Here is a 26043-nt window from a genome sequence, read left to right on the forward strand (position 1 = left end):
ATTTCGTTTTTAAACATTTTATGTATTTAAAAGTTGCAGAATGGATTAATTTGGAGACTCCGAAATCGGCAGAGATAGGCAGGCATTTGCTTAGATGAATTTGTGTCTTTGATATCTCTCTGTGTGTGTGTGTGTTGTTTGATTACAGTATTGTATTTAAGATGGTGTTAGACTAAATAAATGGTCTTTTAAATATCATCTGCATATCTCCGTTGTGTTGACTAAACATTAGGCCTAATCCAAGTTTATAATTGCGTATCTTTAATTTGATGTTACGATTTCATCTACACATTAAGTATAATTTCAATTGGTTACATATTTCTCATTCTTTAGACAGTTGTTGGAGGAGCAAGATGGTGTTGGAGGTGTTTGATGTTTTGTCAGATGAACCAGTCAGTACCAGTCATGTCAGTCCTCAACAGTACACAAAAGTTAAGGGAGTCTCAATCCTCCAATAGTGCAGTAACAGCCGTCATGCAATTGCTACACATAGTTGATCTCACCCTGCAAAAACATTTACAGTGAGCTCACAGTCACACACATGACATGGTCTGTCTCTGTATTGTTCTGCCTGTGTAGTTTAAGTAATACCATCTAATATGTATTGAATGTAAACTACGGCTGAACCCTAGTATGCTGCTGTTCTTGAATTCATACAAGTTATTGCTTAGCTTCAACACTAGTCTATTTTTTTCCCTCCGGTCTCGACTTGGTCTCGGTCTTGGTCTCGATTTGGTCTTGATCTTGACTTGGTCTGTCTTGGTCTTGGTCTTGGTCTTGTCTTGGTCTCGATACCCTATGGTCTTGGTAGTGTCTTGGTCTCGGTTTAGGCGGTCTTGACTACAAGTCTACCACACCCACAGCATACAACATACACACACAACACACTTAGACCTACGCTGCCCTATTTTTTTGTGTGATATTATGAGTAAAGTTACACGATCTCATTTTTACACCACTTCATTTTAACATCACACTAAACACCACTTCAGAATTAAAAATGGTAAAATAAAATGTAAATAAATTAGAACAAAAAAAAAGAGTAGCTTGTCTGTAGTGTGTAGCCTACTCACCATGCAGCGATGAACATCGGAAATAAAAACATGCTAGAATCATCGGCTGCGTCCGAAACTGCGTACTCAATGAGTAGGTACTTATTTTCAATGAGTACTTACTTAACAAGCGCTAAAAGAGTAGGTACTTTATAGCCAAATCTCGTTGAGTATGAATGCGAACCGGACATCTGCCATGTTGACGTTATCATGTGACCTACGACCAAGCGGCAACATTCTGATCTGAAAAATGAAGCCTACCCGGAAGTGCGAAAAACTGCAATACATCGAAAATCCGCTAGAGGGAGGTCCCAAAAGGGAGCAAATGTCCATAGCCCCCATGTAAAAATGTCCGTTTTCACAGTATAAATTCATGTTTTTACAAGTTGGTCCCATGGACTTTTATTGTATTTTTCGATAGCTTCCGAGTGCCTGACAACTGTGAGGGGGGTGAATTTTTTTCTAACTTGTTAGTTTAGATCGTATTTAGATATAAAATATATGACAATAAGGGCGTGGTTAACTTTGAGTGACAGCTTGATTGACAGCTGACAAGGCAGCGCCACGGAGAATGACAACAAGAAGCGCCATTTTTTAATACAGTTGACATATAATACTACTGTTTACGTATCATGAAATGTAGTTTTAAGAGTTTTTCAGGCGAGAATGTAGTTGTTTAAAGCTCAAATCTGTGGTTTATTTAAAGATTTATGAAAATTTTATCCAGTTGATCCAGCGATGACCGGGCGCTCGGCGTTCATGTACCCCGCCTGGAGCAGTCTTTCATCGGCTTGACGTTATGAGGTTTGCCGCCAATGCCGCGGACTCTGGCGTCTCTTTAGTGGTTAAACACGAGATATTGTGTATATCTATATCGTCTTGTGTATATCTAATGGGCGATTTTTGGTCTCGTGAATCTAAATTTTTTTCCCTGGGCAATCGTTTTGGCTGAGGGGAAGTTTCATAACTTTATAAGCTATTATAACTTTACCGATGTATAGACTATAGAGCGCTGACTTTGTATGTTTGACTGAATTGTTTGCTTTTTTTTGTATAGCTTCTTATACCTTTTACGTATACTTTTATAATGGCTAATATTGATAAAACTGAAATTTAACAAAAAGAGACTGGGTTGAGTTTTGTCATTTTAAATTATAATACAACGAAGATGATCTGTAATGTTGTTTACTGCAAAATCTGTTGTTTAGTACAAATGCACAAATTGCCTGGACCATAAAATGTGTAATATATTTAAAATGAAAAGAGGCAGGTTTGTGTTTTATATTTTGTTTTTTCATAAATAGGCAAACGTTATGTGCAGTTGAATATAATCAATATGCGTTGCCTGAACCACATTTGTGTGGCTATAATGTTTAAGATTTCTTTAAATGAAAACGAAAAGAGTTCGTATGGTGTTTTATTACATATTTCGTTGCCTAAAATATACACAGAGATAACCGAAGTAGCAGAGCGAGCTGAGTGACGCACGCTGCGTTAGAAGGTGGGCGGGGTTAGGATTTCCCAAGATTTTCCAAGATGGCGCCGCCCATACCCCCCATAAACGGCTTCAAACCCGTTCTTCAGAAAGTCTATGGGTGACGTCACAGACGCTTTGTCCATATTTTTTACAGTCTATGCCTACGACGCATTATCACACGCGCAACAACTTAAAAGATTTGAACGACACGTTTAATTCATCTATCTGTAAATATTGATATTGATTAAACTTGCTCATTTTGAAGAAACTGCTGCCCATTTATTTTGTGAATACATTTAGGGTTGATTAAAGTTCTTATATTTAACCCTACTAATGTGACCCACCGTTTTATCCTTACAATATTATTTATTTTTATTACGAAATCCCAAAATGGTCATCTCTTGAATGTTGTTAATTTCTTTATTTTATATCCAAACATTTTTATCCACAAGCAAAAGTGGCTAACTGCTTTATGTTTTCCTCTTTTTCTTGTTGAATTTAACTCTCGTTTCATCCCTCAGGCCTAGGCCTATAAATATATATTTTTTTAAATGCATTTTTAAATGTATTATAATGAATTATTTAAGAAAAAATATATTAAACTATTCAACCTTGTACTAGGTTATTTTTTCCTGTGTAAAAAATCTCATATTATGTATGCAAACCCATGATATATATATATATATATATATATATGTATGTATATATATATATATATATATATATATATATATATATACACACACACCTCATAACATCAGTAACTCAACAGCCCTACCTAGAACGGGTTTCCTCAGCGTTTGTAATATCTGCACAAAGGGCAGCTGTGCGAAGATTTGCCTTTGGAGAAAACTGTTGATTTTATACTCAAAAAAATTTAAAGTCCCTGTAAAGTCAAAATTAAGTATGTGTTCTGAGTTTGTCATACCACCGAAAAATGTGTTATTAGCCACCCAGCCCAATTTCAATGATTAAAAAAGCCGCCAAGTAAATAAAATAAGCTATCAAAATCTCGAAAAAATGACCAGTAGTCTCAGCTCTCAAACGCTGGGGGCGTGTCCGCTGGCTGCGCTGAAACCACGCCCACTCGCGGGAAATATGACTCGCGCACAGCTCGTGCATGTCGGCGCGACGGGAGGATGAAGGCCGAAGCGGACAGCGGGAGATAGTCGGTTCGGCCCCATTCACCAGTAACAGCGGATTATCAGTGAATTCCAGTTGTCTCCAACGAAAGTAAACTATCCTGATCTCTACAGAGGCGGGTGTGGTGGTGGTGATCATCAGCTCTCCACCAAGGTAACGTTAGCTCTTCACAAGATAAATCCACCTCTTCTTGATATTATCATTTTTCGGAAATTTAAATAAGGACACCGATCTGTTTTCTAAGTGATTGCATCCAGGGAATACGCATTTACATGACGAAGGCATATGGAAGGCCATAGGGGCCAAAACGTGTGAAACTGTCGTTTAAACACGTAATTACGCGTTAACGCGCGATTTACGTGTTAACGCGCGATTTACGTGTTAACACGTCATTACGTGTTAACGCGTAAATGACGTGTTAACACGTAAATTGCGTGTTAACACGTAAAATATTGGACATTAGCACCACCTACTGGTTTGGTGCTCTTGCTCAAACACACAGAACCTAATTAGATTAAGCTTGGAAAAAGCAGTTTTTAATGTGAAAATACATGTTGAACAATGTCTTTTCAGAATATAGGCTATACAACTACATTTTAAATGGGCATATTTAGACAGTTAACTATAACTAATTAAGCCCTGAAAGTCATGACCGTTTTCACAATCACAATAGAAATTGTGTAAGGATAATAACACATTTCTCCAAACAGTATTTTCATGTACACTTATACTGTAGCATATTTCTAAAGCATCTTTTTATAATTTAACCTCTATGCATTATTTGTTAAAGAGCCCCTTCTGATAACACCATTAAGCCTTATGAATCTGAGATAGTGCATTGTTTTGCAGTGTTTTTCGAAGTGAATATATATATATATATATATATATATTACAAAGTTATTTATATTACAACACACACACTACACTTTACACATTATATTACATTACACACACACAAACATATATCACAAAGTTATTTATATTAGAACACGCACACTACACTTTACACATTATACTACATTACACACCACACACACACACACACACACACACACACACATTCGTATGTCATAATAATAATCTAAAACAAGAGTGGCTTGAATTATTAATAATTGAAATGAGACAGAACTCCTGCCGTAAAATGGCATTTTACAATGCATATTCAAATGTGAAATCAGTGAATATAAGACCAACAATTATTAAAATATATTGTAAGAATACTACACAGAACAAGAGATTATGCTATATTCTCGCCAATATGTTGGATAGATTTGGAGATTACACTCGAGTTTCCTGCAAGTTACCCTTCCGTCACTGTCGTTGGCTTATGATGGCTGATGAGGTATGCTCAGCGTAGTGCTTGCGTCACTCTATCATGAATAATTCAAATAAAATAAAGGTGTTGTGTCACATTGACACTGCCTGTCGTAACGGTTTGTAATCATTCTCATGACTATTTATGTGGTGATGTACACCTTCGTTGTATTGTATTTATTCATGAGATTGTAAACGAGCGCTTACCTAATGGATACGATGAGCCTACGTCACCTGGCATCTTCAGTTGGGTGCGCGCCCGTGATGCGCAGACGTGAAAACAAACAGCACAAAGCTACTTTCGGTTTTAATAAACACTGTTAAACTTATCACGGTGGGTTGTATATGTTGAAAATAGTTATTTTTTACTTTATTTAAGTTTGTCATGAGTTTGTTGCTTCGCGATTAGCGCGAAAGCCTGCCATTATATGCAATAAATCAAAATACCGTTGCAGTTGGAATGTTGTTTCAGAGTTATGAATTATCTTCGACTTCGAATTATCCCCCCATGTCTATTAACAGAGAGTTATAGCTATGTTACATTTGGCTAAGTAAATGTCGTGTCTTAACCCATTTCTCTTTTTTTTTTCTTTTTTTTTTCAGAGATGACATTTGGTATTTACAAGATAATTAAATAATCGATATCAATTAAAAAAATAAAATAAAATAAAGTCCTTAAAAGAAAAATATGAGGATGGCACAACTAAGCAAATAAAATGATGATGACAAAATGACAAAAATTAGAAATTGGATGCAGTTATTATAAACGTCATTATAAACTGAATAACACAATAAATAAGTAAAGATAGATGACAGACAGACCCTTACGAATATAGGCTAACCCATAGTTTTACTATAGTAAAATAATAATAAACTGGTCTTCTGTGGTGGCCGACAGTGCGGTGAGGGTGAGAGTGCGCGCGCGCGACCGGGGCGGGCTCTCTCTCTCAAGGTGTGGATAATGTTGTCAAGGCTGGATCTGGATTTTCCCTTTACCTGCAGAGATTAGGCCTATATTGTCTGTGATGTGGACAAAGTCCTCCGACTGGACCTGACATGAAGACTTGATACTGAAGCAGAAACAATCTCTCTCTCACTGACCTTGATTCTGCAGTTGCGCAACTCTTCTGAGTGACTGTAACATACTGAACAAAAACAATTTCAATTGTTCTTTTTTACTGTAGGCTATATGTCCAAATAACGAAACAAAATCATTCTGCAGCCAATTTAATGAAAACAACTGATTAATGAAACCAACTGATTTACATTTTTTTTTTACATTTATTTTATTTTTTATAAAAATGACTATTAGAGACTAAATATAGGACACCTCGGCTTTCAGCTGATATTGCAATTAGTTGTGTTTGGAATAATTATTAATGATATAGTTATTATTTAAATTCATTGTAAATTTTCTGCTACTATTTTATATGTTATATTTGTATTAGCATTCGAACATGTGCCGATCCGCCGTGCAGGAAATCGTGTAGCATCTGTTCAGGGTATTAGGTGGCTGATGATCTAGCCTGGCTGCAGTAGCCTACTTAAATGTTACGACGAAATATCCTTCTTTTATTATTATTATTATCATCAATATTATTATTATGCTGGTATAATGCTAGCTAATACACATAGGCTAATTTATTTTGACAAGATTGATATTTCACGAAATAAAACAAACTAATTAGGCTATAATCTTTGGGCGACAGTGCAAAACCCTGAATCATCAATTAGTTAATTTTTCACATTTATTAGAAATTCAATTTCGTACATATCCTAACATAACAGATCCATTTATGAATGGACTTTGATTCCGGTGGTGGCTGCATTGTTTCCGATTTGTGTGATTCAAACAGTTCCAATAACTCTAGCGTTATTAAGTCCAAAACTCAAACTGTATTGAAAAAATATTAATGTAATATTTTACAAAATTCACAACATGTTTTTATCTACCGACATATTCTGCTTCAATCCATATTTGTTTTTATACATATAATATATATAATATAATTTATTACATCCAGATAATTGGTCGATGAAACATTGATTAAAATTAAGATACAATTAATACAAAACGAAATTAAATTTAAAGACAGGCTTTCTGCTTTCTGCTTGAGGTCTCTGTGAAAGTTTTAAAGCAGTCTTTTAATGCCGCTTTCAGAGCGCTCACGTCCATGACGGAGAACTGTCCCATCCGTAACATTGATTTTTTTTGTGTGTGTGAAATAAATTTCTAAATAAATGCGACTCATAGTCCAGTGCGACTTATATATATATATATATTTTTTTTTTTTCTCTTCATGACACATTTTTTTGACTGATGCGACTTATACTCCGAAGCGACTTATAGTCTGGAAAATACGGGTATATTTTGTGATGTAGACAAAATTCCAGATGTAAATTAGTGGTGTGATCAGTTAAGTTCAGAAATTGCAGTAGGCTATACAAAAGTAATTTTTTGCTGCATGTTTGTGTTGGATGTTATTCTTTGGGGTAGAGCATGGGTCACCAAACTATAGGCCCGCGGGCTGACTCAGGCCCGCCACCCCCCTTTGACTGGCCCCCCAGCCCCTCTGCCCCCCACTACTTGAACCGGCCCTATGAGGCAATCCCCAAAAGTCGTCATGGCCAATTTTTTTTAATTGGTTTTTGGAAAATAATAACATGTCTGCATCTGATATTTTGTTGATTTTTTTTCAGTTAAAATTTTTCGCATTTTCGAATTTTCTGAATTTTCGTCACCCGACATGCTCGAGATCAAGCAGTGACAGACAACGGACGCGCAGATAACTGTCAGAGAACTGTCAGATAACTGTCAGTGATCAGGACAGCAAAATGGCTAGCGTTAAACGAAAAGTTGATAGAGAGTGCAGAGTTTTCAAAGAACAGTGGACCAACGATTATTTTTTTGTTCAGTGTAAGGACCGTGCAGTTTGTATTATATGTAAAGAAAGTGTGGCGGTTTTCAAAGAATATAATCTGCGTCGTCACCACGAAACCCGCCACAAAGAGTATGCTAGCTTGCGAGGGCAAGCAAGAGAAGACAGGATTCGGAGGATGGCTGTGCCTGGACATAGTAGTGGGGATGGCTGTGCCAGGCTAGTAATCTCTACTACACAATGAGGCCTGCTGGTGGTCATTTTGGTCTGGGTCATACAAATCTATGTTATAGAGCTGACCCGGCCCCGGCCCCCCATCACAGTCAGGAATGATAATGTGGCCCCCAGAGAAAAAAGTTTGGTGACCCCTGGGGTAGAGGGTTTAAACTTATAACAAAAACCCTTAATTGAAAAACTTTATGAAAAACATGTATTCGAGCATATGGGATGCTCAAGGGTTCAGGATTAATGCAGTTGAGATGGTGGTGTGTGTTTCCGGTAAGAGAAACACGAGAGGGAATCCCAGTTGAACTTATTTATTCAAAGGAGTTTGTATATGTTAATTCACAAATGTGTGGTCTGCAATAAACAGAATATAAACAAAGAAAACAGTTGTATAAGTATATCAGTAAATTATACAAACATGCATTTAAGCATATCAGTAAATTATACAAACATTCAGTTATTAAGTAATAGGCCTATATAAATTAACATACTTGGGTAAACCGCGTGCGGCGTGATTATATTAACATAATAAGGTAAACAATGACATGCAGATTGCACGATCGCAACGTTGTATATGCTCAATATTACAGTAGCAAACATAAAATGTCATTAAATTCAACATTTTCAAACAATATTGAACACACCGGTTGATCTGAAACTAGGTAGAGAATATAATCTAATCTAATTACAATCATTTTCGAGCTCAAAGTCTGATATGACAACGGATTGGTTTCACTTTGTGACGCAGTTTAAAATGCGTTAATTTTACGAGCAAATCTCGACATTCAGAACAATATCAATAACAAAGGCGAAATATATACGAAAACTCACCCCTATTCATTACGCACTGAGAAAAAAACATATAGCCTACGTGGTTGGATAATAGACCAGTCGGTCTGATTTGTAACTTAGCTGCCGATTTTGCATGTCCACACCTGGCGGATCGCTGTATAATACCAAACACTCAGTCCGGCAGTACTGAGTGTAGTCCGGCAGTACTGTGTAGTCCGGCAGTACTGAGTCCGGCAGTACTAACCAACAGTAGGGCTTTCTCACAACATGCATTTTCATTAATACAAGGAATGCAAAAAGTGCTGCACGGGGTGTTACCTCTTTGTGCTCTTTGGGTGTAGGGATGGTTCCATTTAGAAAAACAATATGCACTATTAATTATTAAAAATATAAAAACATGTATTTCATTAGTGTATTTGTGTGTCTATAGCTGAATATGTTATAAAATCAAAGAGAATAGCTCTGATGATATACATTTAGGCTACTTTTAATAAATGCATTAATACTGCAGTGCTTCATTGTGCAGTGAATACTGAACTGTTTCATCAACAGAAGGGTGTTTTTTGTATGTTGTGTTAATTGATTTTAAAGCAACTATTCATTTAAAGAAGTTTGATTGAGGAAAAACTAAATATCAGTAAGTGGTGTATTAACCCCCCTCCCACTTTCTGATTCACACAGTTGCATGCTTTTTATTGTGTTAGGATATGTATTGTTTTAAATGTTGTCTGTGGTTCATTTTTAAAGACATTGTTCAAATTTTATTTTAGATTTAATCCTGCAATTTACAGGATTTGTTTGTTATTTGTGCTTAGATAGCCATACCAGCCAGTAAAGTTCCATGGTTTCCAATGTGCCAGCATGCAATTTACGCGTTAACACGCAATTTACGCGTTAACACGTCATTTACGTGTTAACACGTAATGACATGTTAACACGTAAATTGCGCGTTAACGCGTAATTACGTGTTTACACGACAGTTTCACACGTTTTGGCCCTTTTGGCCTTCCATAAAGGCATAGCCAGAGCCGTGGGCATAGTAGCTAGCAAACTGTAACTCGCGATTGAGCGACTCCGTGCGTCATCAAGTAGGGGCCCAATCAAGCTCAGGGGGTCGCAGTGCGTCATCAATCCCCCGTTTTAGCCCCGCCCAAAAAATCCGGCTCACAGCAAGGCCAGGGTGAAAAACTGTTAAACGCTCTAACTCCACAATTTAGTACTTCACAGTTCTCAGTCTTTGTAACATGTTTTAGCAATACATTTCTAGCACTTATAATGTGTTTAGAATTTTTTTGTAGAATTGCCTTTACAGGGACTTTAAGTATCATTAATATTAAAAATTAATATTACCCCAGAATGAATTGCATTGATATCCCACCCCAAAACATACAATAATAACAACAACGATAAATGCTGACCAATGCTTAATTATATTACTTTTTACTGAAAATAGTAGTAAAAAGTATATAGTGAACATATCTACATTTCCATTCAAACAATTAAATAAAGCATTAATTAAATAATTATATTGTATTTACTGACAACAATGAGAAATATTAATAAATTAGTAAAAGAATGAATGAAAGTCACCATCACACAATAAACAAATGCATATACAAGTCAACACATGAAACAAAGCTTTATTCAAACTACAATCATGTATGTAGGCTGAAGGCGCTGAGGTCTAGGGACTCGTAAGGGCAGGTGGAGTGATGCAGGGTCTCGTAAGGGCAGGAGGAGTGATGGAGGGTCTCGTAAGGGCAGGAGGAGTGATGGAGGGTCTCGTAAGGGCAGGTGGAGCGATGGAGGGTCTCGTAAGGGCAGGTGGAGTGATGGAGGGTCTCGTAAGGGCAGGTGGAGCGATGGAGGGTCTCGTAAGGGCAGGTGGAGTGATGGAGGGTCTCGTAAGGACAGGTGGAGTGATGCAGGGTCTCGTAAGGGCAGGTGGAGCGATGGAGGGTCTCGTAAGGGCAGGTGGAGCGATGGAGGGTCTCGTAAGGACAGGTGGAGTGATGGAGGGTCTCGTAAGGGCTGGTTGAGTGATGGAGGGTCTCGTAAGGGCTGGTTGAGTGATGGAGGGTCTCGTAAGGGCAGGTGGAGCGATGGAGGGTCTCGTAAGGGCAGGAGGAGTGATGGAGGGGGAGCGATGGAGGGTCTCGTAAGGGCAGGTGGAGTGATGGAGGGGGAGCGATGGAGGGTCTCGTAAGGGCAGGAGGAGTGATGGAGGGGGAGTGATGGAGGGTCTCGTAAGGGCAGGTGGAGCGATGGAGGGTCTCGTAAGGGCTGGTTGAGTGATGGAGGGTCTCGTAAGGGCAGGTGGAGCGATGGAGGGTCTCGTAAGGGCAGGAGGAGTGATGGAGGGGGAGCGATGGAGGGTCTCGTAAGGGCAGGTGGAGTGATGGAGGGGGAGCGATGGAGGGTCTCGTAAGGGCAGGAGGAGTGATGGAGGGGGAGTGATGGAGGGTCTCGTAAGGGCAGGTGGAGCGATGGAGGGTCTCGTAAGGGCTGGTTGAGTGATGGAGGGTCTCGTAAGGGCAGGTGGAGCGATGGAGGGTCTCGTAAGGGCAGGAGGAGTGATGGAGGGGGAGCGATGGAGGGTCTCGTAAGGGCAGGTGGAGTGATGGAGGGGGAGCGATGGAGGGTCTCGTAAGGGCAGGTGAAGTGATGGAGGGTCTCGTAAGGACAGGTGGAGTGATGGAGGGTCTCGTAAGGGCAGGTGGAGTGATGGAGGGTCTCGTAAGGGCAGGTGGAGCGATGGAGGGTCTCGTAAGGGCAGGTGGAGTGATGGAGGGGGAGCGATGGAGGGTCTCGTAAGGGCAGGTGGAGTGATGGAGGGTCTCGTAAGGGCAGGTGGAGCGATGGAGGGGGAGCGATGGAGGGTCTCGTAAGGGCAGGTGGAGTGATGGAGGGTCTCGTAAGGGCAGGTGGAGCGATGGAGGGGGAGCGATGGAGGGTCTCGTAAGGGCAGGGGGAGTGATGGAGGGGGAGCGATGGAGGGTCTCGTAAGGGCAGGTGGAGTGATGGAGGGGGAGCGATGGAGGGTCTCGTAAGGGCAGGAGGAGTGATGGAGGGGGAGCGATGGAGGGTCTCGTAAGGGCAGGAGGAGTGATGGAGGGGGAGCGATGGAGGGTCTCGTAAGGGCAGGAGGAGTGATGGAGGGGGAGCGATGGAGGGTCTCGTAAGGGCAGGGGGAGTGATGGAGGGGGAGTGATGGAGGGTCTCGTAAGGGCAGGTGGAGCGATGGAGGGGGAGCGATGGAGGGTCTCGTAAGGGCAGGTGGAGCGATGGAGGGGGAGTGATGGAGGGTCTCGTAAGGGCAGGTGGAGTGATGGAGGGTCTCGTAAGGGCAGGTGGAGCGATGGAGGGGGAGCGATGGAGGGTCTCGTAAGGGCAGGTGGAGTGATGGAGGGTCTCGTAAGGGCAGGTGGAGCGATGGAGGGGGAGCGATGGAGGGTCTCGTAAGGGCAGGTGGAGCGATGGAGGGGGAGCGATGGAGGGTCTCGTAAGGGCAGGTGGAGTGATGGAGGGGGAGCGATGGAGGGTCTCGTAAGGGCAGGTGGAGTGATGGAGGGGGAGCGATGGAGGGTCTCGTAAGGGCAGGTGGAGCGATGGAGGGGGAGCGATGGAGGGTCTCGTAAGGGCAGGTGGAGTGATGGAGGGGGAGCGATGGAGGGTCTCGTAAGGGCAGGTGGAGTGATGGAGGGGGAGCGATGGAGGGTCTCGTAAGGGCAGGAGGAGTGATGGAGGGGGAGTGATGGAGGGTCTCGTAAGGGCAGGAGGAGTGATGGAGGGGGAGTGATGGAGGGTCTCGTAAGGGCAGGTGGAGTGATGGAGGGGGAGCGATGGAGGGTCTCGTAAGGGCAGGTGGAGTGATGGAGGGGGAGCGATGGAGGGTCTCGTAAGGGCAGGAGGAGTGATGGAGGGGGAGTGATGGAGGGTCTCGTAAGGGCAGGAGGAGTGATGGAGGGGGAGTGATGGAGGGTCTCGTAAGGGCAGGTGGAGCGATGGAGGGGGAGCGATGGAGGGTCTCGTAAGGGCAGGTGGAGTGATGGAGGGGGAGCGATGGAGGGTCTCGTAAGGGCAGGAGGAGTGATGGAGGGGGAGCGATGGAGGGTCTCGTAAGGGCAGGAGGAGTGATGGAGGGGGAGTGATGGAGGGTCTCGTAAGGGCAGGAGGAGTGATGGAGGGGGAGTGATGGAGGGTCTCGTAAGGGCAGGTGGAGCGATGGAGGGGGAGCGATGGAGGGTCTCGTAAGGGCAGGAGGAGTGATGGAGGGGGAGCGATGGAGGGTCTCGTAAGGGCAGGTGGAGTGATGGAGGGGGAGCGATGGAGGGTCTCGTAAGGGCAGGAGGAGTGATGGAGGGGGAGCGATGGAGGGTCTCGTAAGGGCAGGAGGAGTGATGGAGGGGGAGTGATGGAGGGTCTCGTAAGGGCAGGTGGAGCGATGGAGGGGGAGCGATGGAGGGTCTCGTAAGGGCAGGAGGAGTGATGGAGGGGGAGCGATGGAGGGTCTCGTAAGGGCAGGAGGAGTGATGGAGGGGGAGTGATGGAGGGTCTCGTAAGGGCAGGTGGAGTGATGGAGGGTCTCGTAAGGGCAGGTGGAGTGATGGAGGGTCTCGTCCATGGCACCATCTCCAGGATTCAGCTCTGGGCTCCTCATCCTCAGCACTCACACCAGCCTGCTGACATTTCAGATTCTACAAAATGCACAAACATAACACAAAAGCAGTCATTTTAACCGCACAATGTCATATGATTTCAGTATTATTTAGAAGACAAAACCACTTTTTTTCACAAACGCCGCCATCATCTTCCCTTGCAGGTCCTGCTCCAGATTACAAATTAAACTCACTCATACTGTCATAAATTACTAAAACGTCATCCGAATTTGACAAATAATAAATGTTCTTGTCCCTAATAGTCAACATAATGCAGGTGAAACTGTAAAATGAACTGCAGCAGTGCTAAACTTGCATCACAAAACTACAACACTCGAACTATACATGTATGAATTAAACCCACTGAGACTGTCGACAGTTTCTTTTCCATGCATCATTTTATTATATCCATGTTTGTGGTTAGTTACAGTCAAATCATGTAAATCAGTGAAATCGCCCTCAAACTCTTCTGTCTTGCCTGCACTGCACTCGAGACGGTGACGGGAGCTGAGCTCCACTGAAAGGCTTCTTTCCTATTGGTTGTCGCTGGTGAAAATCGCTTCTCATTTGCATAAAATTGACATTTCTCAACTGTGATGTAGATTACCTAGAGATTACACTTTTTTTTAAATGAGACTATAAATCGAGGGGATGGGGCCTACAAAACCTCTCAGCCCCGGGGCCTAACATTAGGTTAGGGTCGGCTCTGGGGACAGGTATTTTGCACTACGCCTTTCCATCCCTTTGATTTCATTAGTGGGGTAAATAATATAGGCTAATTAGAATATAATTAGTGCCTAGAATCAGAATCAGTTTACACACAAACAAGGAATTTGTCTTGATGACAAAAGCTTCCAGTGCAGAAGAAAGACTGACTTAATGCAGACATACATAGGAATTACACAATAAAAATAAAATATAACATACTAATACTATTATAAAAAAAAAAAAATTAAATCAGGTAACAAGTTACTGAGTTTCTAAAACCTGTTGTTTGTGTTTATGGTTTGACTGACGGATAGTTCCTTGATTCTGATTGGCTGTCACAGATGGCTGTGCAAGGAAGCACACAACAATTACAATATCCTTTAATTCAGGAAACTCCAGGCAAACACATATAAAACACCTCAACACTGGGAAAGACAGGAAAATAGAACTCAGGAAACACAGAACTATAAATACTAGACTAGAGCAAATGTGGAACTAAATGGCTAATTAATAAGACAACCGGTGAACAGAAAACATTAGGAAAAATCCCAATAAAACATATCACATTGTTCAGCCACGTTCAAAACCATTGTGAATTACTCTACAAACATACACCTGACCTGTGAACTCATTACATCAGTATTACTGCACCACTGCACCTAAATATTAAAATAAATCATTTTTATGGACTAACTGTTTTAGAAAAGCAATAAGCCTGTAAAGCTGTGGTTTACTTCTGTTCTAAATTAACTAACTGTATTTCTCTATGTACATTTCTGAAATGCACTTTCTGTAAAGCTGCTTTGAAACATTATGTATTGTGAAAAGCGCTATGCAAATAAATTTGAATTGACTTGAATTGAATTAAATGCACTGTAAACCATGGCTTCACGGGCTAATTGCTTTAATACACTGGAATAATTTAGAAAACGTAGAATGTAAGATTCAGATTATAGGTGATGTTTATGATTGGATTTTTGGATCATGTAAGATCTACATGTGTTAAATATTCATGTAACATCTTTAAATAAAAAAATGATGATGAATGTTAAGTTTAGAGTTAGCTGTATTGTGATCTGTAAGATTTTCGACTAAAGAAAAATAAAATCTTTAGATACATTTATTTTGTGAAGTCACTCAACTGCTCTTCTGTTCTCTCAACAGGCTGAATCTGCTGCTGCTGTTTTTCTTCATCACTCATAGCGGTCAGTATTATTTTTATTTATAAATCTTTTTTTGTGTGTGTGTTGAGTTATTTTAGTAGATTGTTTTTGTTGCACCACTAAAGCCAAGAGACTTTTTTTGTAATTTGTATGATGAATATGATGATGAATGAATATTACCTCATTACACATCATGATGTCACTGACTTATTTATGCAGTTCATTTATTAATAAACATTGTTTGGGCAGGATTTTCAGGAATCCACTACAACTGCAGTGTTATTGTCAGGAATGAGGCTGGTGTGTTAGCTCTGAAAGGCCAATAAGACACAAAACATGTTTCATAAGCTGAACAGAATAAAGCGAGAATAACCAAACTAGGATTTAGATGCAAAATTACAATGTTTTTGCATAGTGCATAATTTAATTTCCATCAGCAATAGACCATGGCTCCAACCAACACCCTTAATCTTTTCATTTATTTCTGGCGCTAAACATTGGGGAAACTCACTGGATGTGGATGTGTGGTGTGGTGAAACAAAAAGAAATTTACGTGACTTAAGCAACATTATTTTAATTTCTATTAAAACTCTATTTATAACTGAATAATTCTGTACTGAGAATAGACAAAAACACTACATTTATGTTTTATATTGGTGATTTATATTGAATTAATCTATGTTTTTAGAAACCCACCATGTAGGAACCCCCCTTAAACATGTGGAAGGAATAAAGGGAGGAAACGTCACCCTGACTTGTGGATATCAGACCAAAGACATTTCTGATATTCAGTATGCCAGACGGGGAAAATCAACACGCTTTTCTGACATCACTGCTTGTGTGAATGAGGAATATAAGCATGAAAGTGTCCGAGTATGTAAAACAGGAGCATGTGGCATCATCCTGAAGGATCTAAACTTCAGTGACCCTGGGACATACTTATTAAGATTTTATTACAACAGTTCTCCAGAAGAGCTGAAGTTCCATCTTCAAGTTCATGGTAAAGTACAAACTGATCAAAAAATGAATGTGATAAAAAATAAAAATAAAAAATGATTTAAGCTTATTTCCCCTCTTAATCCTTAATGTGTCTTGATTGATTGACTCCATTATTATAATGATTAATGTCTTTCTGTTTCTCCTCAGATGAGATCTCTGTGAAAACAGGCGAGGAGCTACATTTTGATTCTCTGTTGATCAATGTTGAGCGAGTGGAGAGAAACTCCAGTGGAGAGTGGAAAGAGGTGTGGACGATAGACGATAAGAAGATGGATGATCGAGTGATTGTGATAGACGATAAGAAGATGAATGATCGAGTGATTGTGAGAGAGAGGAATCTGACCATTAGTAATTTTGCAGTCACTGACACTGGAACATACAGAGTTCTGGACTCTAATAATGAAACCTTGATCACAGTCTCAGTCTCAGTCACAGGTGAGAGAAGATCAGTGGAGGAGGAGAAAGATTTGAGCTGATTTCACAGCTGAGGTTTATTCATCATGAATGATTTGAACAGCAAATGTGAAACTGTGTGAGTAACCATTGAAATCATCTACAGAATCTGGTACAGGATCAGACTCAAAGATGACAGATGTTGATCACAAAATGAATAATACTGAACAAAATAGTAAGTAAAACAGGAGAGACATTGAGAGCTTTACAAAATCTTTAAGCAGTGAGTTTAAAAAAGAATGTAAAAAATAAAATAAAATACTGTGTTCTCTTCCCTCCTTCCCCCTTTCAGCTGTAGAGCCTTGGATTATTGGAGTGATTGTGTTTGGAGCTCTGGTGGTTCTGGCTCTGGTTCTGGCTCTGGTTCTGGCTCTGGCTCTGGCTGGGATTATATTTGCTGTCTACAAGCTCTGTAGGGATTATATTTGCTGTCTACAACGTCAGCACAGAAACACTAATCATGATGACTACAATGCTGTCCCACTGCGAGACACCAGACAGTAGTCTAGAACATCTAGTGACGACACTGGTTAGTTGTAATCTGCCTTCAGATCAACAGATCTACAGAGGATTCTGTCAACATACTGAACATCTGCAGCTAGAGGTCTGTGATATAGTATATCATGTAAGATAATATAGTAATTGTTGTTTTAATGATATGCAAACTGAAATTGTGTATGACACTCACTTTGCAAAAACAAGGCTTGATAGTGCACACGTTCACTGTGTGATGTAGACTAGAAGAATACAGTCAGAATGACCCTGAATTCAATATATGAGGCCATAATGCTCCTCTATGAGTTTTTCTCTCATATATTTATATCATATATTATAGTTAAGCAACATCACATGAGCAAGCTTGCTGTTCTTCCCAAATATCAGCATGATTGAAAATGTGATTCTGATTTGATAAAGTAGTTCAATGAACAAGAAGTGAAAGGGGTGGTATAATGCCCTTTTCACAAGATGTAAAATAAGTCTCTGATGTCCCCAGAGTGTGTGTGTGAAGTTTTAGCTCAAAATACCTCACATACCCCTTTTCCACCAACAAGAACCAGGTGCTGGTTCGGAGCTAGAGCTAGTGCCGGTTCGGAGTTGGTTCGACTGACGAGCCTCCAAAGAACCGGTTTGCTTTTCCACAGGCTAAAAGAGCCAACGCAGAGCCAGGTCTTACGTCACAGCTACGTCTCATCTTTCTCAGCAACGTTAGCGCGGCGGCGCCAAACACAAACACATCATCAACAATGGCGCATGTTGCTTTGCTATTGATGTTCATGGCTTTGCGGACCTACATCGGCATCCAAACACGGCGGATCCAACGTGTTCGCGCGGCTCGCCATTATTTGTACAGACGGAGATTACAAGCGAGAGTAACGGCATGTAGGCTACATAACATTTATTTTTAACAATAAGATGCCGACTTTAGCCTTAGATTTATATTTTAGATCGCGTCCATCGTGTTTAGCAGCTGTTAGCTCGATTAGCTGCTATTTGAAAATGGCGGTCACAAGTTTCTCTTCAGTCTTGTTGGCCACGGTAACCCCGCCCCCAGCCTCTGACGCAAGCGGTTCTTTCTTGGCTCCGTTCTAGACCCTGCAATGATTTGGTGCTACTTAAGAACCAGTTTTACTGGTTCGGAGCTGGTGCTTTGGCGGTGGAAAAACAAAGAACCGATTTTAAACTAGGCTCTGGCTCCGAACCAGCACCAGCTCTGCCTTGGTGGAAAAGGGGTAACAGATATTTTTATATAGCATGTTAAAGTTGTCACTTTTTGAGAGTGAGCAAAAAAAAAAAAAATTGTGTTTGTTCCTTTAAATGCAAATGAGCTGCTGCTCCCGGCACAGGGGGCGGAGCTTCAAGAGTGTACTTTTACCTCACACAGATATGCACTGAAAATGTGTCACTTACTTTGTTTACTGAATTAATAATGAATTACTTAAGAATTTAACTTAAAAGATATGCATACATCTAGAAAAAATCCCATATAAAAGTATAAATGCCTCTGGAAGTAAATGTAAGGTGGCAAATATCACATTTAATGAAAAAGTTAATTTCCATCACTGTGAACTAAACACTGAACATAATATAATATGAAAAGCTTTGGGAGTCAGACAGGCTGAAACCAGCACAAAAACACACTCAGCAATATACTGTTTTTGTTTTATAATTATCAACAAAATGTGTCTAACTGTGAATGACTGGCAGAATAAAATGTATTAATATGAATGTATATTTGTGACAAAGGAAAAGCCAACATAAAGTGTGTTAGTGAGGTGTTGCACCAACATATTCTGCCTAAACAGCTGCCATTAGTGTTCAGTTGGGTTGACATCAAGCAACATCTCTATAGTTTATAAATGAACAGCATTTTTCATACTCATCAAACCATTGAGCTGTCAACAGTTTGTATGTAATGTAATCAGATTTGTTTCTTTCCCATATTATATCTCGCTGCTGTTCCCTTTGACTGTTTACTGGGATTTTCAGGTACTATTCTTTGTAAAGCTGTATTAAAAATATGTATTGAGAAAACACTACCATTAAAAACTCGCTCCTTTATAAATGTCTTAAACACTTTTGATGAAGTAATATTTGGATTTTGCATACAATATTTGGATTATATTGTACTTTATATTGTTTTATATATATTAATTCAATTAATTAAATATGGAATTTGATCATTTGTAGTTTTGTTTTTGTCATTTAGCTTACTAATCCAAGAGCAGCACAATGACTGTTGGACTTTTGGCTCTTATTGTTCATTACTGTGTCAAATAGATAAAAATATCCGTCCTCATCGCCTGAGTGTGACTGTGAAGGTTTAGATCATCAAATATGTCTGTCTTGTGAGGTCAGCAATTGCTGTTTTTACTGTTTGCCACTGCAGTGAAGGAATATTGCAGATCAAGCTCTATTGAATCTTTATTGTAGAGCTCATTGAATGTGTGAGAAACTCTATACAGCCGACCAGCACAACAGAAATACCTATCAACATATTTATATATGAGAATTAAACATGAGACAATCATTCCAGAATATGACAATATGCATCTGAGACCCACAGTGACGGATTAAGTGACAGCTGCTGTCAGACTCTCTAAAATGGAGAGTGACTCACAGGGTCTCAAGACGATGTAAAGTACATGCATCTGATGAGTTTTATCGAGTTGATGTCAATAGTGCGCGCTCTCTGTAGGCATATTCATTAGGGATGCACCGAAATGAAAATTCTTGGCCGAAACCGAAAACTGAAAAAGAGGAAACCAAGGCCGAAAACCGAAACACCGAAAGAAATTAATTATGCCAATTATTAGTTTTTTAATGATTAGTTTTTCAATTATTTGCATTAATGGCTATGACCGTGTACTAACTTTACTAAAATCAAGGCATTGCAATTGCATAAATTAATATTAAAGTTTCAAAGAATAAATCAATTACAAATTATGCAAATAATTATTTATTTAGCACATTGCAACAATGCACAGTATAAAATAAAATTCAAACTAAAATGTTTAACTTGACCCCACTCATGTGTACATTAAATAATAATGTACAGGCCTACTGGCCTGCAGAAAGGTTTTAAAATGAAATGTTCTCTCATAAAAACAAAGTGCATTTAGGTCAAGTGCATTTTAAATTTTTCTCTGTAGGACTACTACAAGAAAGTGCATTCAGAACAAGTGCAACTGCTTAAAGATACAGCAATATTTTCTCTGTAGGCCTTCAACATAATAGTGTATCAAAACAAATACTGCCATAGCCCATATGTTAACTGTAGAACTTTAACAACAACAAATGCACCAAGAATTGCAGATGTGCAAAGTCTGACACTAGACATTAGACAAGCCCATTCTACTTCTCGAGGTAAAGTGGCAGGTTTCTCTTGATGAAGAGTAGCTTCTCTGCTTTATCACAGTGAAGTCTGTTCCTCTTCTCATCGAGAACATGAGCTGCTGCACTGAACAGTCTCTCGCTGTCAGTGCTTGTGCACGGAGCAGACAAGTACTTGCGTGCCATCTTTGCCAGGTCATGAAAGCGGCCGTGCTTTGATCTCCTTCTCCTGCGCAGGGCACTGCTCCGTCTCCGTCTCCACGCGGGTTCTCCGCATCCATCGCGGCCTGGATCATTTCTCGTGCGCGCTGCTTTATTTCCGCATCCAAGTAATGGTCTTTATAACGCGGATCAAGTACAGTCGCGATGAAGTGCTGAGGATCCGAATAGATCTCAGTGAAACGTGTGCTGACAGACTCTAAGAGCGTACTTTTCATTGTTTTTACTCTGTGGTCCGTCTCAACCTCTTTGCTTAGGAGACGCTTTAGTGCTGCGATTAAAGGAATAACGTCCGCTGCAGATGCATCAGAGGAGCAGATCTCTTTAGTTAGCTGCTCAAAGGGGGCAAGAAGAGAGAGAATGTTCTCTATTAAGACCCACTGGTGTGAAGTGAATGTCGCAGGGAGCTTGTGGTCTGCGCTATATGCAGCCAAGACTCGCTTTTGCGCAAAGAGGCTTTGCAACATGTAAAAAGTGCTGTTCCACCGCGTACTCACGTCTTGCTGGAACCGTTTTATTGGTGTTCCAAACTGATCTTGCATAGACTGCAAGCGGGAATAGGCCAGCTGAGAATGTTTAAAGTGGCCAACAATTCTTCTGCCTATGGCCAGTACGTCTTTTACGCTGCGTTGAGACAACACTCCCTCATTTACAGCCAGATGTAGTGTGTGGGCCATGCACCGTATTCCCTTCAGCTGGCTGTCTTCTATCGCTTTTGTCATATTTGTCACTGACAATGACATGCACTTTAGATTTGTCGATATGCCAGGTGGCGAACATATTGGCGAATGCATCAGAAATGGCTGCTGCTGTATGTGACCCTCGAAACTCTTGTGAATGGAGCAGAATCTTTTGCAGTTGAAATTCAGCGTCGATCCATTGTGCGCTTAGACTGAGCATACTGGTAATGCTGACGTCTGAGCTCCATATGTCTGTCGTGAAACTAATTGCTGAAATATCTGCAGCTATATGCTCATGGACGTGAGTTGCAACAACATTAAACAGCTCAGGCAAACACACCTCTGAGAAATGTCGTCTGCTCGGCATGACATAACGGGGCTCAGTGTGCTCGATCAGCCTACGAAATCCCACATCTTCTACGACAGAGAATGGCTGATCATCTAAGGCAATGAACTCCATAACCTTTTGTGTAATGCCCTTTGCCTTGACACCATCACTGGGAAACTTCCTTGCCTTTTCAAAAACGTCTGCCACAGACGGAGTGGGCGTGCTCGGAGGCGTTTTCCTTTTCTGTGCCGCGTTCCTCTCATATTCAGCGTAGCAATCGGAATGTTTGGATTTCAGGTGATAAATTAAACCCGACGTGGAGAAAGTCTTTGCAGATGTACCTCCTCTTGAAATTTCGGCATTACATGTTTTGCAAATCGCTGTCCGTGGGTCTTTCTCAGATATACTGAAATACGTCCACACTGCAGACATGTTGCTTCAGACAAGCACGTGCAGGTTGCGGTTTCTGTTTGCGTCATCACAACATTTCGGCCGTATTGTTTCGGTGATAAAAGTATTTTGGCTGAAAACCGAAAATGCACTTTTGGGCCATTTTCGGGCGGAAATTTTCGGTGGCCGAATATTCGGTGCATCCCTAATATTCATATTTTGCCGCTATGTGAAAAAATCCAGCAAAGTGCGCTGGTGCGTTTGTCGACCCCAGAGGATTAACTTTAGCCTAACCATAAATTGTGATTAAAATCTATATGAACACTCACATCAAGATGCTGCTGCGGTGGTGGAGTCCTCGCAGGAGGAGCAGCGCTTGGCACTGCGTAGAGCCCATTTCCACCTCTACTGCGTTGGAGAAGCAATCCCGCGTAAAATGCAGGTTTCACACTCACGGTCTTCTAGGCTAAGTGCATGCAACCACTGGCGTCTAATTTCCAAGTCTGCTGGAAAGCTATGCAGTCCAGCAGTGCTGGTGCAACCAGCAACACTACCCCTACGTACCCTCATGACCACTGTACTAAATACAGATAAATCTACGCTAGCTCATACCAAGGGCGTGGTGAGTTCGTACCAGGGGCGTGGTGAGCTGGAACCTGCTTACGTCACTCAGTACTGCAAACATCCAATGGGAAAATTCAACTGCAGTAGCCACTGTTCAACCTGAAGAGGGCAGCACTCAGACATTTTTACACCATATATTGTAAAATTAAAACACTTTATACCCAAATGTCAAAAAAGTTACTTGAATCAATGAACAGCACTAATAAAGCCCCATTCTTAGAGATCATTAACTACAAAAAGTTGGTTTAGGGTTTAGTTACCCTTTAAGCACAAATAAAATCCTGACAACTCTGAATGTATTTAGTTTTCTGATGATATAATTTACATATTAAAGTGTATGGAGCTAGAATTGTGTCTTTATTACATGCGAGAAAATAAATGATCTGAGAGAAAAAAAAAAGTTTGAGAGAAAAGGTTATCACACTGATAGCAAAAAAAGCATTTCATGAGAGAAAAAAAAAATATTTGAGAGAAAAAGTTTTCATACCAATAGCAAAAAATAATAATATTTGAGACTAAAAAAAGTTTTGAGAGAAAGTATTTCCCTCATAGAACATAAAAAAATATAAATTAGATTTTTTTTTTATTATTTCTGAGAAAAAAAAACTCTCTCAAAATACTTTGAAAAAAACTCTCAAATATATATTTTTTGCTATCAGTGTGAAAACATTTTCTCAAAAAAAAAAAAAGTGTTTCTCTCAAAATGCTTTTCTTTGCTCTCAGCTGAAAACCCATCTCTTCCGTGAGCACTTAAAGGATAATTCCGGTATTTAACACTTTGAGTCTATTTTGTAGTTTGTTTTGGATGAACAAGAGTGGTGGACAAATACATTTTGACAATGGTTCCTGTCTCGACCTTTTGACTATTTTAGAATTGCCCATGACCGCTTTAGAATGGGAGTCTATGGCCATGCACAAACATGCCCTTAAAACAACCCTTAACGTTCGTTTTCAAAACTGTGCAACTCACCGAGTGGTTAGTGGTGTTCGTTGATGTTCCAAAACAAGTAGCGTAGCGAAATACAGTTTCTGTCGTGTTTTATTTGGCATTTTGTAAAATCCCATCGATTTCTGTTGGAGGACTCATTGCTCGTTGATATTACTGCGCTACCGGAAACGGAAAAGATGCTTTAGACTCAAATATCGAGTGGAAGTTTATACGTGGTTGTGAGGTATCTGAAAAAATAGTTCCACTACAGAAAAATAAACAGATTGAAATCATACATTGCGCCGATATATTTGTTTTTAATCATCAACGAACACCACTAACCACTTGGTGAGTTAATTAATTAATGTGGGAAATTAATGTGGGGAAAAAAAAATACTCTGAACCATAAGTAGATTTACACAAACTGAGAAAGTCAAAAAGCGTTACTTTGTGCCCCGCTCTCCCCTATACATCAATTTCTCTCTTTTTTTTTCCTACACTGCAAAAATGTTTGTTTAGGCTAGCCTACTTCTGGTAACAATATTACACATTATATTTTTTAAGTATTATTTAAAGGCTTGATTTCTTTAATGGAATCTACCCGAATAAATCGTTATTTAGTCTATGACACAATGAATTTAATATTTTTAGTGAAATAAGCTTTTTTATTTAAACATGTGGTTTAGAGTGAATTGAGATGATCTGTTCATATTTGACTTTGAGTTATATTGTACATATAATACACTACATGCTGCTAGCACCACAACAACCATGTTATTACATTATTAACAAAGTATTTATTCAATGAACAAAGTAAAATATTGCATTTTATTACATGCTATTATTCACAACCTAACCATAAGCCCTACTCTTCTGCACAGTGGTAATGATCAAAACTTGTACATAATAGAAACTCTTTCAAATGTCAAACATAACTGAACATTAAACATTAACAGATTATTAACATTATTTAACACTTAATTTCAAGATTTACTCTCCACTTCCATGTGCAAAGGCATGCTTATTGTTATATAGTAATTTGCCAATAGGTGTCACTGTTGTATTGCCATAGTGTGTCACTACAGTTCAAAAAAAGCACGTGAAACTTCAATAGGTTATGGGCCCAGATCTTCGCTAAAGCAAAGAAGAGGTACTTTAACACAGGTTTTTTAGTGTGTGTGTGTGTGTGTGTGTGTGTGTGTGTGTGTGTGTGTGTGTGTGTGTGTGTGTGTGTGTGTGTGTGTGTGTGTGTGTGTGTGTGTGTGTGTGTGTGTGTGTGAAATAGACAGTGTTGTGGAATTCACAATGGAGGATAAACTGTTTATTGAATTACAATACATGATTTATATTTGTGCATTTTTGCAAATACTTTTAATGAAATATTGTCAAAATTATTAACCAAAAGCAATAGGATTCCTAACTTGTATGAAACCTGGAATATTGATGTCTGGACAAATCTACACGCAAGTTAGCCAAGTGTCTATGCAAGCTTAATAGACCACATCCAGTAGGCCTATTAAAAACTATGTTATGAAATCATGAGGATTTTCATCACAGCCTTACAGCACACAGTGTCTTGATGTAATAAATGTCCTCATTAATGTCCTCATTAATGTCCTCATTAATTGACTGTACTTCTGCAAGCTCATAAATCTACACTTGGTCAATTTGGAACTGCATGCATATACTCCTACTATTTCTGTCAAAGATACTGTAAAAGTGTCATGACAAAGCTATATCCTGACCAACATCTCTGGAAGCTCTTCATCTAGAGAAATGCACTAGCGTTAAGAAGAACACAGCGATCACTGAGCTCATTTACAAGACCAGAATCAGGATCATCAACACAGAAGACCGGCTGGAGAAAAGGAGAAAAGCTTTGGATGGACAGTTGAACAAGCAGTGACAGATTTAGAAGTAGTTCAATTAAACATTCAATTAAACATTAAACATCTGTACCATTGGTAACAATTTAGCAACACACACACGCACACACACTAACCCGACCCCTAAACCTATACCCATCACACACACACACACACACACACACGTGAGAATTTGGTTGTAGCTCATTGTCTTACTGCGATTGTAAATAGGTGTCATTTATGTTTTAACAACGTTTAGCTCAAGAATAGGGAAGTTCGAATAGCCTGTGTGAATATTGCCAGCTTTACTGAACT

At 40.0% G+C, this 26043-nt stretch overlaps 1 protein-coding gene across 1 annotated transcript in view; it reads left to right on the forward strand.

Annotated features, from left to right (window-relative positions):
* LOC308697126 (uncharacterized protein) overlaps positions 1-26043 on the forward strand; it is an 874503-nt gene that overhangs the window by 711667 nt on the left and 136793 nt on the right. The window lies entirely within an intron of this gene.

The sequence above is a fragment of the Scardinius erythrophthalmus genome (assembly GCF_964197995.2).
Source record: "Scardinius erythrophthalmus genome assembly, chromosome: 10".
Taxonomy (NCBI): Eukaryota; Metazoa; Chordata; class Actinopteri; order Cypriniformes; family Leuciscidae; genus Scardinius; species Scardinius erythrophthalmus.